At 48.9% G+C, this 6075-nt stretch overlaps 1 long non-coding RNA gene across 1 annotated transcript; it reads right to left on the bottom strand.

Annotated features, from left to right (window-relative positions):
* Positions 1 to 666: 666 nt before the first annotated feature.
* Positions 667 to 4583, bottom strand: LOC146440335 (uncharacterized). The gene is made up of 2 exons (XR_014851404.1): positions 2098 to 4583; positions 667 to 1447 (listed from the first exon to the last, which is right to left on the bottom strand). It is a non-coding gene; the product is annotated as an uncharacterized LOC146440335 (long non-coding RNA).
* Between the last annotated feature and the right edge of the window lie 1492 nt (positions 4584 to 6075).

Here is a 6075-nt window from a genome sequence, read left to right as displayed (position 1 = left end):
TGCTAAATGAAGGATGATAATTGCAGCAAGATGCATCCGCTTGCTTAATCAGGAAGAAAACCTGTATGTTATATCGTATCAATTTCACAGCATAGTCACAATTGGTAGCAAGAGGAAATGGTGAAACCTGTAGCTGGCACCAGAGACATCACTCCTCAAAGACCCTCAGCCAGTCTGGGGTCCAGATCACATCAGCTTGATGAAAACATAAAAAACCAACAGTATATCTCACAATGTTCCAAATACCCGTTCTAAGCAGCTGTTACTGAAATGGAACTAAAATCTCTGATGCAGCCTAGCCCTGCTCTCACAACTGCTCTGTTGCAGCATCTGCTTCTCCCAAGACCACAGCTTTTTTGCATACGTAGGAGTATTAAACCTGCTTTGGCAGAATTCCTGGAGTTAGACGTGCTTACTCAAATTCTCCGTGTAGCAGAAACACCTAACCCAAGACACTCGGCTGTTTAGAAATGACAGTCTTGAAACTTACAGTTAACATGTTCCATGTGGAGTGAATACTTCTGTATTTTGGTTAAAACTCTTTCATTTTCTCCTTCATTTGGAACTTTTTAACCAGCAGTACAGCTCTTGTTTGTGCAAAAACTGATAGCTAACTTAAAGAGTATGTTGTATTCCAGGTAAGTTCAGAGAGGAACAGGCACCATATTCCACAAGGAGAACATTTATTAAAGTTTTGTGCAAGTTATTCAAGCATAACCTATCATGAGATAGAGAATAAGCCTCTATCACAAAGCAGGACAATAAAGGAGTACAGAGAAAATACAGGAGTCCTTTGACAAGAGATTATACCTCGTTTGACCCAGAGTCCCCATGTCTCCGAGGCAAATAATGGGGCTCTGTGATACAGCCAGAGCCAGCTATAGGATTAAAAGTACACTTATTTTATTGTCATAGCATTTATTAAGGTACTATGAAGGCACTAAGTACCACAGTTCTTATTTTGCATGGTGGCAGGCAGCTATGAAGGGTCCAACTTCTCTCATGGTCAGAGGGTTTGCAACTCAGGCATCCAACCTGCAAAACTTTCTCTCAGCACTTCCCCACTGAATGCACTAAATAAAGTTCCTGTCCCCAGAGGGACCACAGGATCAATGGAAACCTCCCCTGGAGGAGCTGGGAGGCTGCCAAAGTCAGCAGGTACCAAGCAGAGGGTGCTGTGGAAATGGAGTGGCTCTGTCCTACCTGTGCTTCTTGCCTTTTCTCCAAAGCTCCTGGCAGCTGCCTGCCTGTGTGCTCCTGGGAGTCATGATACCCTTCTCTGCATGCTCATTTTCATGGCAGGGCAAACCCCAGTCTGTGCTCACATTATTTCAGGTAACAGAGGTCGAGGGATCACACACTGCAAGCCAGCCTGAGTCACTGCGAGTGAGCTGCCCTGAGCTGACCACAGGGGTGAGAGACCACAGCAAGGCAGCAGAGCATCTCCCTGGGCAAGGGAAAGAACAACAAAAGAGTGGTAATTCAGGTGAGTGCTTTCAGAAATACCTGCCTAGTCTACAAGCCCTGAGAGTGGTGGGCCAAAATTGTTGAACAGTGAAAGCAGCAGCCAGTATTACAGGAAAAGGCCTCATTAAGAGAGAGCGAGTCAGTCTTTTCTTGTGGGCAACACCCGTGTAACTTCAGGCTAATGGGAAACCCCTCCAAAGATTTTCATGTACCAGCCCCCGAAATCCAGCTCTGAGGCTCTCTGTAATGAGCATGCAGGATCCTACCAGGCCCTCACACGCAGCATCAAAGCAATGCAGCTGCTTTTATTACAGCTGTTTATGAAAACTATCACAAAAATGGCATGCCAGTGCCAGCTGGGCTTTTGCCAAAGGAAGCTCTGCTTAATTAGGTCAAGAATTATTTGGTTAGTGGCACAGACACATTTATATATAGTTTTCAGTGTCCACACAGAAGTTCTCACTAGCAGGACACAGGGAAAGGGAATAGAGGAGAAAGAAAAAGGTCACCAAACTCTTGGGAGAGGCAGCCAAGTTTATTCAGTTAGTAACTATAAAGCCAACGCTGCAGCTACCCTGACACTTGGACCATTACACTTTGCATTGTTTAAGCTGAAAAAAAAAAAACAACTTCAGATTTTTTGCAAGAAGGCTTATTCTCGTCCAAATAAGCACGGTCATCCCTTCCATCAGAGCATTACACTGGGGAGAAGAAAGGAGATCAGAGCAGACACGGCCTCAGGCTAACTTCACACTCCACACCTTAGGGTGGGCCACAGGGGAGTCTCCTTTGGTCTCTCACTTCCTGGGAGTGAAAGCCAGGAGGCAGATGGAGTTGCTCAGAGATGGCTGACTCACTGCGAAGGCGGCCGGACAGAACAAGCAAAATGAGGTGTCACTGTGCAAGCAAAGTGGGTGTGTTCAGGTGATCCTGCTGAAAGTCACACTGGCATGTGAAAGCGTCAGAATCAATTATTTCTACATCAGTGCAAAAGGACATCCAAACCAAACTGCACAGGATTTGCCAAGGCATGCAAGGAGTTGGGAAGAGTTAAGTGTATTTGGTGCCACCGGGCTGAACAAAGAGAAATGGCTGGTGAACAGGGGAGCCGTGTGTCTGGGGACTCAGAAGATGAGCAGCACAATGACTGGATGCCAAATGTTGCACACTGGCAAACAAGCTCTTGGCAAGCCAAGGCTGAAGGTCCAGCCTCCTTCCTCTGCAGATTTGTTCTCAATGCTCATATTGGTTTAATGATTGGGCAGACTGTTCCTTTGTTTCTGCATGGAGTAAGAGAGAGAGAAGGATGTGGTGTGAGCCATGGATCACAGAGGCACTGGCCAGAGGAACTTGAAAGGGGAAGAAGAAGAGAAGCTTCAGGCTAGCAGCAAATGAAACTTTGCAAATCTTCCTGGTCTACACAGTCTCCCTAAATAGGCCACCAGCCACACGATCCTAACCTCCTCCTGTCAGAACAACCTCTTCCATCTCCAGGTTTTAGCCCAGTGATCAAAGCTTCTTGTTGCCAGCTCACCATTCTGAGGCACCATCCATGGGAAAACGCTGACTCTGAAGGGAGTATCAGTGGCAATATTTCAAGCCCTTCCCAGACACCATCCCTTGTTTTGGGTGCATCTCCCAGCTCACTCCAAGAGGTTTCTAGGGCAGCATGAATCTGAATGCATTTAACTAAATACATTTAACATCCTGTAACTGCCCCATGTGTCCAGAGGCACCCTCTATTTCTCTCTGTCCTGTTCAGCAACCAGCACACAAATTCAGGCTTTCACCCAAAGCCTTGCCTACGCATTATACCGAAGAAGTGAAATGCATGAGAGCTGTGGGTTTCCTGTTCTTACAAATCGCCTTTAGTCAACTGAGCTACCACATAGGGAGGAAAACAGACTTTTCTCTCTGTCACAAAAGCAAAAATTGAGAAAATGGCAATCATCAGCAGGGAAGCCAACCAGAGATAGTACATGTGAGCAGTGAGCTGTCAACCCCAGTAGGCAGACAGCCTGGACACTTAAAGCAATCTCAATATTTGTACATACTCTAACCTCCCACTGTGTGCTAGGGAATGCAGTCTTCTTCTCCATCCCAGGACGTCAGGCTGTAACATACTTAAATAGGTTTGTCAGCAGATGAAATCATCAAGATATGATGTGTGACTCTGTCCAGCTTGATGCCACAGGTACAATCCAATCCTCGTTAAGGAACTCAAAGGAGAACCAGCTTTTCCTAACCCTACCCTACCTGGTCACAGTTCATTAATAAATTATTTAAGGACACATTAATGACACCAGGCTTCAGTAGGAGAGCAAGTCTTCGGTCATCTGCTTTGCAGGCTGCACTGCTGCTGGTGGTCAATTGTGAGGAGAGGATACACAATGACAGTGGCACATCCTCACTCTACTGTGTGTGGGTCTGACACCTGGAAAGCCAGGCAGGCAGCTTCTGTTGCTGCGTGATGCTCACATTCATCGGGGGTAGGGAGACAATGGCTTCTGCTCCAGAACCCAGTGCAGAAGGGTGGTGGTTGCCCAAAAGCAACAGTTGCCATCCCTGCTCCCCGCTGGCCTCTGGTGGTGGCGGAAGCAGTGGGCTGGATTCCTCCCGCGGCTGTGTTTTCCCTCTTCCCATGGCAGCACACAATTCAAAGCAGCCCCTTTTCCCCAGGGAGACAGAGTTCAATTGGGCTACACTGCTGGAAGCCCTTGATCCAATTCTGGGAAATCCCCACAGCTCCACTGTACTGGGCAGAGGCAACCAACTCCTATGATCCCCTGAGCTCCGGGCTGCCAAGAAACTCCTCTCCATACAAGTCTCATCTGGCTTTTCAGCATGGAGCTCTTTTGACTGAAACCACAATACTTAACATGCTTCAGTGATCAAGCAGAGGGCACGGGAATGTCACTGAAAACACTTGGCTTCCAAACGCAGCATTGTTCTTCCCTTACCCCATTCACAGATCCCAACCAGAACATCTCGATTAAGCTCTGAACGTTTTCTAGCCAATCCAACAAGAAGCACCACAGCACTGTTTGATCAAACACGCACTCGTGCCCATGCTGGCATGGGCCCCATGTGCCACTCAACCCCAGCAGCGCCTTGCTGCTGCTCCCAGCAGCAGCCTTGTGGAAGTGTTCCCTCCCTCGCCCACCAGATCCAGCCTTGGCCAAGCTGGCCCCTGCTCCACCAAAATCTGCTGAGAAGCCTGACCGTGCCCAGCATGCATTTCCTGATTCCCAGTGATGACCATGCAGCTGGATGTCACCACCTGCCCACCATGTCTGGCTGATGTTTCCAGCCTCATGCTCTGCAGGTCCCAGCACCAAGCACCTCTGACCTTAGCCCATCCCAAAAGTCTCATCTCTGATGTTCTGGTTGCACCAGGTTCAAGACATGGCAGGGAGAAGAACATGGTGGCCATGGCTCATCTGAGGGAAAGGCAGGGTGGTAGGAGCTGCATGAGTAATTTAAGAGAGAGGGAAAGAAAGCAAGCTAATTAAAGACATGATAAAATCTCAACAGTTTTAGTCACATTCAATATCCAATTAGGTCTATAAAGCCTTTGGGCCACAGCTGTGGGAAGGGATCCTGGGTCTGGCACAGATTGACCAACACCCACCAAGAGCCTCCAGAGCAGCCAAGAAACACCAGTTACAGCTCTTTTTTGGTTACCCCTCCCCCAGGCAGCCCCAGGGCAGCAGGACCCAATGGCTGCAGCCTTAGCCACATCCCTCATCCACCCAGCTGTCCCATGGCCATGCGGGGCCCATTGGCCATGCGGCCAGGGTCTGCTGCTACAGCTCCCAGCAGCTGTAAAAATTCCTGAAAACTGCCTTTTTTTTTTTTTTTTAATAATATTTGCACACACATTCAGCTGCATTGTTTACAGCAAACATTTCAACATGTGCTGGCACAAACAGAGAAAATAAAACAAGACAAATGAATGGACTGGAAGGGAACAGGAACTCCAGCCCTGACCCTCTTGGCACGGTGATACAATCCGTCCTGCGGTGTGTTTTTGCTGAATGGTTGTTGCCTCATTTTTGCCATCCTCGGTGGGGTGTGCGAAGACCAAGCCACAGCAGCACTGAAGTCGCTTTTAATTCCAGAAAAAAAAAGGGCGAGTTGAAGGAGGGCGCTTCTTTCAAAGCAGCATTTTTTTGCCGCAAACCTCTCGCAGCGTTTTACACTGCCAGAGATCTTGCTCCGAGCGGCAGAAAGATGTGTGCAGGAAAGCACGGGCAGAGGCTGTGGGGTTGGCCCCGGGGACCCGCGGGCAGGAGGGAGGACACCTCACTTCCCTAAACACGTATTTTTGGGGGAGAAGCCCCTGCTGGAGGTGACCGGGAGCTAGGAGGGTTGCCCCGGGTGTGGGACCACCGGGGAGCGCTCCCGCCCCTCTCTCCGGAGCGACGCTGGGGGGAGACAGCCGAGCGCCCCCCGGCTTTTCCCACAGCGGAACGGGAAGGGAGGGCTTTTAACGCTATCATTATTATTATTATTATTAATTTTTATTTTTAGCGAGAGGGAAGGAAGCTCGGCGGGAGCGATGCGTCTGCCAGAGAGGAAATCTGGGAGTGCAGTGGAAGGGAAGCG

This window comes from Lichenostomus cassidix, chromosome 3, assembly GCF_008360975.1.
Source record: "Lichenostomus cassidix isolate B80296 chromosome 3, HeHo_3.0, whole genome shotgun sequence".
Lineage (NCBI taxonomy): Eukaryota > Metazoa > Chordata > Aves > Passeriformes > Meliphagidae > Lichenostomus > Lichenostomus cassidix.
The sequence above is the reverse complement of the archived record's forward strand: the minus strand, read 5'-3'. Positions and strand labels throughout refer to the sequence as shown.